The sequence below is a fragment of the Artibeus jamaicensis genome, unplaced genomic scaffold (genome assembly GCF_021234435.1).
Source record: "Artibeus jamaicensis isolate MK-2021 breed Jamaican fruit bat unplaced genomic scaffold, CSHL_Jam_final contig_851, whole genome shotgun sequence".
NCBI classification, from domain to species: Eukaryota; Metazoa; Chordata; class Mammalia; order Chiroptera; family Phyllostomidae; genus Artibeus; species Artibeus jamaicensis.
Genome location: NW_026521986.1, coordinates 16,922,204 through 16,935,921, shown reverse-complemented (window position 1 = coordinate 16,935,921; position 13,718 = coordinate 16,922,204). Strand labels below are relative to the sequence as shown.

General features: G+C 39.0%; 1 protein-coding gene across 1 annotated transcript in view; it reads right to left on the bottom strand.

The window, feature by feature from the left end:
* The window catches only part of NRXN3 (neurexin 3), a 1,496,747-nt gene that overhangs the window by 920,953 nt on the left and 562,076 nt on the right, over positions 1-13,718 (bottom strand). The gene's annotated exons all lie outside the window — the stretch shown is intronic.

Sequence of the window (13,718 nt, the reverse complement as noted above, 5' to 3'; positions counted from 1 at the left end):
ACGATATAGGGGCCCTCCTTTTTAAGAGATATTAGGGTATTCATGGAGCTGCGAAATGATTAATTCTACACCTTGAACTTAAATATATTCCAAGAGTAATGGCCACTTGAATCCCTCTGGATATAGTGCCAGAACAGGTGTATAAATGAATGCATCTTTATACCAGTGTTGGTAGTATTAGAGAATAAATATCAGGTGAGTATGCAGTTAAACAGCTAATGGTACAAAATAAAGTGTGTATCTCAATGTGTCTCTCTATCAGTATGTTCTATTATTAACCTGATAATTTTAAGAGGATGCAATGAAGCAGAAAATTTGATATAGGAATCAGCCAAAACAAAATCTGTTTCAGGATTCATATTAATTTGCTTAAAAGATTTCAAACACAAAGAGTACTACAAATAGAATACTTAATTTGAGGGAAAAATAGCCTAACAAGGAAACCTGTTCAATCTATAACCTACTGGGTTATTGAATATTGATAGACCACATCATGGGATGTTTCCACAATGGTTCTTATACAGTTTTCCTATTCTTCCTTTACTCTTTTATTACCCTTTTGTCTTAAGTAAATATTTCCTGGCATACTATTTTAATTCCTTTAATGACTCTTAAAGAACCATATTTTTGAGCTACTTTCTTAGTGGTTACTCAAGGGCCTGCAACATACATCTTGGTTTATCAAAATCTACTTTATACTTAGACTAACTTACTTCCAGTAAAACACAGAACCTTTACTCCTATATAGCTCTCTGTGCTTCTTTCTTTTTCTGTTATTATTGTTATTCACATCATGTCACAAACAATACACTGTTGTAATGTTTGCTTTATAAAAACTTGTGTCTTCTCAACAAGTGATCAGGAGAGCTAAAGTATAATTATAAAGTTTTTTTAATGAAGCTTATTATTTAGCATCTCTGTATCTCTTCATTTCTTCCTGTGGATTCAAGTTACCATCTGGTGTCATTTCTTTTCTCCGACATAGCTTCATTCCTTTGTATTTTATTGTCAAATATCTTTTGCAATTCTGTTACAGGCCCAACAATATAATTTTATAGATAGTTTTAGGAAATTTTAAAAATCTTTTAAGAAAAGAAAAAGAAATGCATAATTACATTGCCTTTTATCATTACCTACATAATTTCTTTTACTGAAGCTCTTTGTATTTTCACATAGATTCAGATTACTGTCTGTTTTCACTTCCTTCCAGCTTGAAGAACTTTGTTTAGTAGTTCTTATAAGGCACGTATACTAGCAATGAATTCTCTGTTTTTGTTTACCTGGGGATGTCCTTTTGCTTACCTTTTGGAAGATAGCTTTGTTGGATATAGGATTCCTTGTTGACCATTATATTTCTTTCAGCACTTTCATTGTTGTCTTTCTGCTGGTGCCCTCCATTGTTTCTACAGAGACATCAGCTGTTAATCTTCTTGTGGTGCCCTTGTACAGATGCATCACTTTTCTGTTCATACTTGCAACAATTTCTCATTGTCTTTGGCTTTCACCATTTTTATTATAAATGATCCAGATGTGAATCTCCTTGTATTCATCCTACTTGGAGTTCAATGAGCTTCTTTGATGTGCAAATTAGTATTTTTCATCAAATTTGGCAAATATTCAGTCATCAATTTCTAAAATATTTTTTCCATCCCTTCTTCTCCTTTCCTTCCAGTACTCCTATCATACATGTGTTGGTATACTTAATGGTTCTTCACATTTCTCTGGCATGCTGTTCATTTATCTTCATTCATTTCACTTTCTTCTTTTCAGATCAAATAATCTCTATTAATCTATCTTCAAGTTTGCAGATTTTTGCTTTTGACAACTCAAATATGCATATTTTTGCTTCAAATAAAAATTTTGAATTTGAAAAGTTGAAATATAAATATAAATTTATATCTATCTGTGTGTCAGTGGGTGTGTATATTTGTGTTTCTTTTTATATTTATACTTATATTTATGGTCTCTTTATTAACACAAGGTATATCTAGAAAAAGTCCAACAATTGTTAATATAAAAAGAATTGTTTGTGTGACATCGATATAGCCTGACAACCAAGGAGAAGAGACTGGAACATGCCTGCATGAACAATGACCACTTCACTGTATTAGTCAGTGGGGATGGTAGAGGCCATTGAGTGAGAACATGTACTGTGCGGCCATCACATTCAAAATGACTGAGTCAGTAAAGCAATGAACTGCATCAAATATTGAGTTAAGCTTGAACTTTCTTCCATGGAAACTATTCGGATGATTCAGAAGGCTGCAGCTACGGGCAACAGGTGACTGGCAGCTTCATCATGGCCATGCGCCTGCTCATGTATCATGTCTCATGAACAATTTTTAGCAAAACATCAAATCACTCAGGTGACTTAGTTCCCCTATGGTCCAGATTTGGTGCCCTGTGACTTCTGGCTTTTCCCCAAACTAAAATCACCTTTGAAAAGGAAGAGATTTCAGACCATCAGTGAGAGACAGAAGAATGTGATGTGGCAGTTGATTGTGACTGGGAGAACTGCATGAGGTCCCAAAGTGCCTATTTTGAAAGGGACTGAGACATCATTATCCTATGTACCATGTTTCTTGTATTTTCTTTTTTTTAAATTAATTTTATTTAGTTATTTTTCAAGTACAGTTTTTTGTCTATTTTTCCCTTCCCAGCCTCCCCCGCCCCTTGCTCCCCTGTTTCTTGTATTTTCTTTTTTCTAATTGTTATTCTATTTTTGTTGCCCCAGTTTTTCCCCTTTGCCCCCCTCCACCCACCCCAACCCTGCTTCCACAGTCAGTTCCCACACCATGTCCATGGGTCATTCATACATGTTCTTTGTCTAGTCCCTTTTCCTTCTTTCTATCATTATCCCCCTCGCCCCTCCCCTCTGGTCACTTTCAGTCTGTTCCATGTCTCCATGTCGGTGGTTCTATTTTGTTTGTTAGTTTATTTTGTTCATGAAATTCCTCTTGCAAGTAATATCATATGGTATTTGTCTTTCACTGCCTGGCTTATTTCACTTAGCATAATGTTCTCCAGTTTCATCCATGCTGTCACAAATGGTAGGAGTTCCTTTTTTCTTTCTGTGACATAGTATTTCATTATGTAAATGTACCATAGTTTTTTGATCTTTTGGTTTACTGATGGGAACTTAAGCTGTTTCTAACCTTTGGCTATTGTAAATTGTGCCACTATGAACATAGTGGTGCATAAGTTCTTCTGAATTAGTGATTTGATATTCTTAGGGTATATTCCCAGCAGTGAAATCACTGGGTCAAAATGCAGTTCCATTTTTAGTTTTTTAAGGAAATTCCATACTGTTTTCCACAGTGGCTGCACCAGTCTGCATTCCCACCAACAGTGCTGTTCCCTTTCCTTCACATCCTCTCCAGCACTTGTTGTTTGTTGATTTATTGATGATAGCCACTCTGGCTGGTGAGGTGATAGCTCATTGTGGTTTTAATTTGCATCCCTCTGATGGCTAGTGATGCTGAGAATCTTTTCATACCTCTATGGCTCTCTGTATGTCCTCCTTGGAGAAGTGTCTATTCAGGTCCTTTGCCAATTTTTAAATTGGGCTGTTTGTCTTCCTGGTATTGAGTCACTTGAGTTCTTTACAGATTTTGGAGATCACACTCTTGTCCAATGTACCATTGGCAAATATGTTCTCCTGTAAGGTTGGTTCCCTTTTCATTTTGATGGTGATTTATTTAGCCATGCAGAAGCTTTTTAATTTCATGTAGTCACATTTGTTTATTTTCCCTTTATTTCCCTTGCCCTAGAACATATGTTGGCAAAGATATTGCTACACAGAATATCTGAAATTTTACTGCTTATGTTTTCCTCTGAGGAATTTTATGGTGTCATGACTTACATTTAAGTATACCATATACGAAAATAAACTCAAAATGGATAAAAGACTTAATGTTATGTATTTTGTATCTTCTTCAGTAAATATCTCAAATTTTCATAGTGTATGGCTGGATACATTCTGGACAGACCTCCATATTCTCTATTTGATGAATCATTATTATTTACTTTCCTTTAATTTTTTTAAGCAAAATTTCCTTTATTCTATAAAATATTTATACAGTTTCTATTGCTGTATTTATTTCTGTGAATGGGTCACATTTTCTTGTTTCTTTGTAAGTCTCACACTTTGTGGGTTTTTTGTTATTTTTTAAAATATATTTTATTGAGCCCTGGCTGGCGTAGCTCAGTGGATTGAGCGCGGGCGCGAGTATCACGGTTCAATTCCCAGTCAGGGCACATGCCTGGTTTGCAGGCTTCCCAGAGGGGACTCACGAGAGGCAACCACACATTGATGTTTCTCTCCCACTCTTTCTCCTTCCTTCCCCTCTCTCTATATTTAAAAATATATATATATTTTTTATTGATTATGCCATTACAGTTGTCCTATTTCCCCCCTTCATTCCCCTCCACCCTGCACACCCCTCCCCCACCATTTCCCCCTTTTGTTTGTGTCCATGTGTCACAAGTTCTTTAGATTCTATATTTCCCATACTATTCTTGCCCTTTCCCCTGTCTATTTTCTACCTATCGTCTATGCTACTTATTCTCTGTACCTTCTCTCCCCTTCTCCTCCCACTCTCCTGTTGCTAACCATCCATGTGATCTCCATTTTTATGGTTCCACTCCTAATCTAGCTGTCCTCTTAGATTGCTTTTGTTTTAGGTGTGGTTGTTAATAACTGTGAGTTTGCTGTCCTTTCACTGTTCATATTTTTATCTTCTTTTTCTTTCTTTTTTTTAACTAAATAAAATTATTTTAATTTTTTTTAAATTGATTATGCTGTTACAGTTGTTCTATTCCCCCCTTCATTCCCCTCCACCCTGCCCCCCCATCCCCACCATTACCACCCTTTAGTTTATGTCCATGTGTCTCAAGTCCTTTAGGTTCTATATTTCCCATGCTATTCTTGCCCCCCCATCTATTTTCTATCTACTATCTATGCTACTTATTTTCTGTACCTTCTCCCCCCATCTCCTCCTCCCACTCCCCTGTTGCTAACCCTCCTTGAGATCTTCATTTCTATATTTCCACTCCTGATCTATCTGTTCTTTTAGTTTGCTTTTGTTTTAGGTGTGGTTGTTAATAACTGTGAGCTTGTTGTTCTTTCACTGTTCATGTTTCTTTAACTTCTTTTCCTTAGATAAGTCCCTTTAACATTTCATATAATAAGGGCTTGGTGATGATGAACTCCTTGAATTTGGTCTTATCTGAGAAGCACCTTATCTGTCCTTCCATTCTAAATGAAAGTTTTGCTGGATAGAGCAATCTTGGTTGTAGGTCTTTAGATTTCATGACTTGGAATATTTCTTTCCAGCCCCTTCTTGCCTGTAAGGTCTCTTTTGAGAAATCCGCTGACAGTCTGATAGGGACTCCTTTGTAGGTGATTGTCCCCTTAGCTCTTGCTGCTTCTAGGATTCTCTCCTTCATTTTAATTTTGGCTAATGTAATTATGATATGCCTTGGTGTGTTTCTTCTTGAGTCCAACTTTTTTGGTACTCTCTGGGCTTCTTGGATTTCTTGGAAGTCTATTTCCTTTGCCAGATTGGGGAAATTTTCTTTTATTATTTGTTCAAATAATTTTTCCACTGGTGGTTGTGTCTTTCCCCCTTCTGGTACACCTATAATTCGGATATTGGAGCGTTTAAAGATGTCCTGGAGGTTCCTAAGACTCTCCTCATTTCTTTGAATTCTTGCTCCTTGACTCTTTTCTGTTTGGCCATTATTTGCTTTCTTCTGGTCCACTGCATTGATTTGAGTCCCAGTTTCCTTTTCATCTCTATGGGTTTCCTGTGGAATTCCATTCATTTCCTTAATTTAGCCTTCATATGTTTCTCTAATTTGTGGCTATAATCAACCAGATCTGTGAGGAAGCTGATGACCAGTGTTTTAAACTGTGCGTCTGAGAGTTTTGCTATTTCTTCGTCGCTTAGATTTATCTCTGGGGCTTTGAGGTCTTCCTGCGACATTTTTGGTCTGTTCTGGCCCTTTAAATGAGAGAAGCGGCGCCTAGGACTCCCAGGTCGCTGGGTTGTGACGCTGTATGCGGGGGCGTGGTCAGAGCGGGGAAATGGCGGCGCCCTCTATCGCCGCTGCGGCAGGTCCAACCGCCCACTCCCTCGCTCGCTCGCAATCAGGCAACCGCAGTCAACACGCTGCACCGCCTCCCCACTGTCTCCTCCGCAGTCGCTCACCCGGTGGGTCGCTCGGTCGCTCACCAGGTCCAATCCTGTGTCTGGAACCTGAGTGTCCGGATTCGCGCGTCTGGATTCCGCGCGGGTCCGACCGAGCCCTCCTTTGCAACTCCCCACCAGAAGCCGGTTTCGCCCCTTACCGGTCGGGCTGAAGAATTTGTTGTTAGTGGACTTCTGAAAAGTTCAGTTTTCCGTGTTCTGGTTGTGTTTTCTGATGCTAATATTTAGTTGTCCCTAAACTTGGTTGTGTGAGAAGGTACGGCACATCCACCTATACCTCCATCTTGGCGGAAGTCTATCTTCTTTTTCTTAGATAAGTCCCTTTAACATTTTATATAATAAGGGCTTGGTGATGATGAACTCCTTGAATTTGATCTTATCTGAGAAGCACTTTATCTGGCCTTCCATTCTAAATTAAAGCTTTGCTAGGTAGAGCAATCTTGGATGTAGGTCTTTGGATTTTATGACTAGGAATACTTCTTTCCAGCCCCTTCTTGCCTGTAAGGTATCTTTTGAGAAATCTGCTGACAGTCTGATGGGAACTCCTTTGTAGGTGACTGTTCCCTTATCTCTTGCTCCTTCTAGGATTGTCTCCTTGATTTTAATCTTGGCTAATATAATTATGATGTGCCTTGGTGTGTTCCTCCTGGGGTCCAACTTCTTTGGAACTCTCTGAGCTTCCTGGATTTTCTGGAAGTCTATTATTTCCTTTGCCAGATTGGGGAAGTTCTCCTTTATTATTTGTTCAAATAAGTTTTCCACTTGCTCTTGCTCTTCCCCTTCTGGTACCCCTATAATTCGGATGTTGGAACATTTAAAGATGTCCTGGAGGTTCCTAAGCCTCTCCTCATTTTTTCTGAATTCTTATCTCTTCATTCTTTTCTTTTTGAAAAGAGTAGGGGTATTTTTTTATTCCTTCTGATCCACTCCCTTGATTTGAGTCCCAGTTTCCTTTCCGTCATTGTTGGTTTCCTGTGCATTTCCCTTTATTTCAATTAGTTTAGCCTTCATTAGTTCCTCTAATTTGTGACTAAAATCAACCAGTTCTGTGAGCATCCTGATCACCAGTGTTTTGAACTATGCATCTGAAAGGTTGGCTATTTCTTGGTTGCTTAGAATTATAGGCTCTGGGGCTTTGATTTGTTTGCACCTGTTACATATGAGGGGTGGAGCCTCAGGTGTTCACCGGAGCAGGGCAACCCCATTGCAGGGTTGTAACACTGTATGTGGGGGCGGGGTCAGAGAAGGGCAATGGTGTTTGTTCTGTTCTCTCTCGGATTTCGGGCTCCTCTGCTGCTTCCTGCAAGCAAACCAGGCCCCACTGGTGTTGGCTCCCAGGTGTGTGGGCCTGTGCACCCTCTAGGACCCTGTGGGTTTCTCCAACGAACTTTCTGTGAGCCCGGAAGCTTCTCCGGTACCTCGACCCCGAAAGTCTTTCCAACTGGTGCTTTCAGGCTCTAATTCCCATCCCTGGGGCCCTAGCTTGAGCAGTCTGTCTCACTGCTTGCTCCTTCACTTGGTTTATCTGCACGCGAATGTGCGACCACAGTCAGCCAGCTGCCCTGAGCCCTCACTGGGTATGCCCGTTGCCACCCCACACCTGGGATCTGCCAACTGCACCTGCATTCCTGGGTCGGTCCAGGGGATCTCCCCTGCCCCACCCTGCTCTGCCACTGACTCCGCCCCTCTTACCGGTCTGGCTGAATGGTTCCTTGTTGTCAGACTTCCGTACAGTTCAATTTTCTGTATTTTGGCTGCGTTTTTGTTACTAAAACTTTGTTGTCTTTAAACTTAGTTGTGTGAGGAGGCACAATGTTTCCCCCTTTGCCTCCATCTTGGCCAGAAGTCCCTCACACTTTGTTGAAAACTGGACATTAGATAACAGATTTGCAGCAAGTCTGAGTACCACTCCTCCCCGGACCATTACCACCAGAAACTGAAATCAGTCACACAAGTGCTGCATGCCTATGCAACTGGCCTCCAGTAAAATTCCTAGACTCCAAGTGCAGCGAGCTTCTCTGGTTGGCAAAACTTTGCCTGTGCTGTCACACATGACTGCTGGAGAAATTAAGTACATCTTCTTGAACTTAACTGGGAGAGGACTCTTGTAATCTTGTGCCTGGTCCCCTGCAGACTTCACTCCATGTGCCTTTCCCTTTGCTGATTTTACTCTGTAACCTTTTCTGTAATGAGCCATAACCGTGAATATAAGAGCTTCTTGGTTCTGTGAGTCCTTCCACAGAATTACCCAGATGGAGGGCAGTTCTAGAGATCTCTGACACAGGTATATGTTGTTCTTTACTTATAACGTGTACAATCACCACGTTGTTTGTGGTACATTTAAATGTGTTCATTATTCTCACCAAGTCTTTTATCACAGTTTCTCCATTTCTGAGCATTTTTTAATCTCTTAAATGCTTGGATTTTATAACAATACCTTTGTGGGGGGAAAAAAACCTGACTAGTGTTATATTACCAAAATTTGTTTATGATTGTGAATATCTGTGCTCTTTATATTTGAATTATGTCATGGTTTCATATCATTCTTGAGTCACACTTTTTTCATGCAGAATTTTACAGACATTGCTTTATTGTACTTGAGGTAGTGTAAAGCCAGTATTCTCTCGTAGGTGATATATATACATAGTTTACTCAACATTCAGATATGTATTGATTGTGTCATTGAATTTCAAGGCATAAAATAGCATTCCTCAGGCATATAGAGAAGGTGAACTATGGGGAGAAGATGAGGAGAGAGATGAAAAGTTCAGTTAAGACTGTTATGACCTTCCTTTAGCTCCCATGACTATGCTTTCATCTGAAGCTTTGTTTAATGTCCTATATCAGAAGTCACCCCACCTGGTTAGAGAATGCATTGCAAGGCAATGGAGGGGGATATGATAAAACTTCTGATCCATTTAGCCCTGATGAGTTCTCTTTTGATTGTCAGTCTTATTGTCAATTTCTGTTACATGTCTTTCCCTCCTGTAGCTATTTCAGTACTTTTTATTCAAAGGTGGGACCAAAGAAAAACACTTACTCAATCTATTTATTTCCCTCTATAAAAGCATTAGGAATAACCCTGACTGGTGTGGCTCAGTTAGTTGTGTGTTGTCCTGCAAAGGAAAATATTGCCAGTTCAATTCCCAGTCAGGGCACATGTCTGGGTGTGGGTTTGATCCCCCGTCAGGGCATGTTCAAGAAGCAACCAATCAATGTTTCTCTCTCACATCAATGTTTCTCTCCCTCTCTTTCTCCCTCTTTTCTCTTCTCACTAAATATAAGTTAAAATATATTTTTTAAGTATTAGGAATAATTCTCAGTATTTTGGTCAACTACACAGTGCTATACCTGAAGGGCACAGGCAGAGTTGGCAGCCTGATCATGCTTGCCCATTCATCCTGGCTTGGCTTCAGAATCATGTATCTTGCCCCTACTTTTAGAGATTTATGATACTGGGTTGTGCCTCTTTCCCTTCTTCAGGCTAATGATTACTTGGCTGTTATGCTTTTTTTTTTTAACTTGAAAAATGAAGTTTCTGGCAGGTAACTTTTACCTATTTTACCTATAATCTGCCCACTGCTTATCGTAATCAAATTATTATATCTAACACCAAAAAAGGAAAATAATCAAATATAAGAGTTCTTTAATCATATGATAAGCATATGTCGTGTTAGATGTGATAAACCCCTAATCAAGAAGAGGAGTAAAAACTGAGCATGGACTGTAGAAAATGAATGGCTCAGAGGTTCTTCTGGCCTATACTACTAGGAAGTGACATTATTTACATCTTAGCCTTAAAGAAGAAAGCCAGATTGGTAGAGGAGAATAGAAAAGGGGTAAAACAAAAGTACTAGACAACACAGTTGATGTGATATTGCTAACAAATGCAAAGGATCCATTGCCACCAGTATAGTTCTATAAGCAATTAGCAATGTGCTTTTTTTCCCTTGTTATTTTCTTTTTGTTGTTGTTGTTCAAGTATAGTTGTCTTCATTTTCTCACTACCACTCCCCCCCACCCCACCCTTGATCCTACCCCCCTTTAACTTTGTCCATTTGTCCTTTAAACATGTTCTTTGACAACTCTTCCCCCTTTTCCCCCCATATTCCCCTTCCCTCTCCTCTCTGGTTACTATCAGTTTGTTCTTTATTTCAATGCCTCTCGTTATATTTTGCTTGCAATGTGCTGTAATGCAGTAGATTGTGCTAGTTCTGATTCTACACTGAGTATACAAAGCACACTTCCTGGCATTATACTCCCATCAGCCACTGAGCCATCTCCTATGGAGAGAAGATCCTCTCACGTCCAACCTTGTAAGCAAAGTATCTTTAAATAGTCACTTCTCTCACCCTCTACTCTTTTTTGTACCTTCAAAACATCTTCCTGCTCACTCATGCAGCTATTGGCCTCACGCATTCCTTAAGTATGTTTTATTCTGACAAAGCTTCCAAAATACACAGATTGCTTCCTCTCCCAAACTGGGCTGATCTTAAACAGTGTGCAAATCTATGTCTGAATGCCTGCCAGGTTCTAAGTCTGTATTTTGCAGCAGCAGGAGCAACATAAATTTCTGGTTCCAAACAGACCCAACAGTAGCCAACAGTCTCAGGAAATCAACAAAATTAATGGGAGGTGATGTCCTCCCTCCCACGGACAAGGCTGAGAACTAACTTTTCACATTCTCAACAGAGTGCTGCCATTATATACAGTCATACTGGCTTCTCATCCCCCCAAAACTAGACCACTCTAAAGCCATGATGAAATTTTCTATTGATATTTCTCATTTTAAGAAAAGGAGGTATGCATTTTTATATACATTTTAGTATGAAAGGAAAAAGGAAAAGGGAGCCCTGGTCAGGTGGCTTACTTGGTTGTAGCATCCTCCCATACATCAAAAGGTTGCAGGTTCAATCTCTGGTCAGGGTGCATATGAGCGACAACTAATCAATGTTTATCTTTCATATCAATGTTTCTCACCCCCCTTCCTCTCTCTCTAAAATCAATAAGCATATCCTTAGGTGAGGATTTGGGGAAAAGAAAAGGGGCCAGAAAGAATAAGAAGCAAACAAACCAGGAATACACAAACGCTGATTTATGTAATGTATAATTTTATGAAATTTCAAAACATAACATTTATAAAGAACATTGGTATATTCCTGAGAATTTCTCTGCCTCTTTAAGTCAATTTGAGAATGTTGAGCCCTGACTGGTATGGCTCAGTGGACTGAGCATCAGCCTGTGAACCAAAGGGTGGTTGGTTCAATTCTAAGTCAGGGTACATGCCTAGGTTTCAGGCCAGGTTCCCGGTAAGGGGCACTCGAGAAACAACCACACACTGATGTTTCTCTTCCTCTCCTTCTTCCTCCCTTCCCCTCTCTCTAAAAATAAATGAATAAAATCTTTAAAAAATAAAAAAAAATTTTTTTAAAAAAGAAAGAAAGCTGAGAATGCAGGCCTGTACTTACACACATAGGTAAGCCTCTCATTCAGAATCATTGCTCAGTGTGTTTGCTGTCACTTGAGTATATGTGCTTGGAGTTAGAAGACATGATGGAATCTTAGGTCTGCAAGTTATTTAACTGTGAAATATTCTTGGACCTCAGTTTCCCCTTTAATAGCATGTACAATAATAACACTAAATCAGGTACTATACTAATAAAAAAATAGATGCCCCACTCAAATTGGGCCACTTGGTGAAAGTTTAATAGAGATTACATTCACAAAGGCATAGGTAGTCAATAGTGAACCCTTGAGGGGTATTGTAGTATACAGAACTACCAAAAGAAGACATTACTAGCCCTAATGGAGATAGGGGAAGGTCAATTGCCAGAACTATGAGAAAGACAAAGAGAAAGAGAGTGCTATAGGCTCTTGACAAGAACTGTGTGTGACCTTAGGTCAAAGGGCACAGCCAATGGCAGACAAATACACAAGAGGGCACCCAAATAAACTGAAATTATCTACTGGAAGGTGGGACCTTTGTAGTGCAGGTTTCTCCTGCTAGGTTAATGTTTTAGGAACATATCTGTACCAGTGTACCAGTTGGCATTGCTGTGAGAGGCCGCATTCATCTCCAGTGAATGTTTTTGGAGATTCTTAAGGCATTGGCTTATTTCTTAATGAGTGATTTACAAGTGCACCTGCCCACACCGTGCTGAGTGTTCAGCAGTTTTTGACCAAAAACCACATGATCCCTATGGCCCACCCCCGCTGTTCACCTGATCTCTCCCCAAGCAACTTTCATTGTTTCCCCAGATGAAAAAAGTCCTTCAAAAGGAAATGATTTGCCCATATGGAAGAGTGAAACAAAAAATGGCAGAAGCACTAAAAGGCATCACAATTGACAAATCGTTCCACAGTGTATCAGGTTACCAAATATCAGCTGCATGCGTGTCTTTATAAGACACTGGGCCATTATTTCACCATCAACCAAAACCAAATTTTCTAGGAGTAGAAAATAAATATTCTAGAAAAGACAAACCAATGAATACATTTTCAAAAGTATGATTAACTCATTAAAAACAGAATTAGTGTTTTGTCACTTTAAAAAAATAGCAAAATAGCATGAAAGTTATGAGCTTACTACCTCTGAATTGCATAGAAATTTAGAGTGAGAAATGTAAAGTTTACATTCACTCAAACCTTTTTTCCATAACTAAGGAACCTGAGTTAATATTTAAAAGCCTTGACTTTTTTCTTATGGAGATATTATAAACCTTCCTTTTTTTTCTATTTGGGATCCTGCTTCCAAAATCAAGTTGTACAAAAACAGTAATGTTCTGAAACAGATGAGTCAAAAGATCCACACGCACAAACATACTATAAGTACCTAAAAATCTATTGAGAACTGGTTCAAAATATTGTTGAGACATATATCTGTTACATACAGGTGTAGGCAAAAACAGGTTTACTGTTGCGATATGTGAAACGCAGAGTTTATTCTTGTATTATTTATTATTATTGCACTATTTATTTGTATTATTTGTCTTATTATTGTTATTATTCCATGTCCTCATTTATGACTTTTAGCTAATGATGACTGGTAATATAATTTACTTTTGCCAACCCATGTATATAAGACATATATGACATATGATACATATGTATGTGTATATATGTGTATTTTTTCCAACACCACTTAAGCAAAGTTAGCTACAGAATGAAATACAAAAAAATTGTGACTGCCAGAATTACATTCAATCCTCACAGGACATTTATTAAAGGATATTTATTTTAGTGGACCCAAGAGCAAAAAGATAATTAATTGAGGAAAATATCACAAGTCTACATTTGTGCACAGTAGAATCTAGAGTGGCAAGGTTAAAAAACTGGCCTTGGAATTGAATTCCATATACGTTTTTTAAAAACATGTGATTAGAATGAATGTTGGATCCTATGCAATGTCTCAGTTCATCAACCCCCCTGGCCAACTCTCAGTAGAACAGGCTCTTCTTGGAAGACTACATCATTTGTGGTGTCTGCTTCCAAAGCATTAGGACAGAT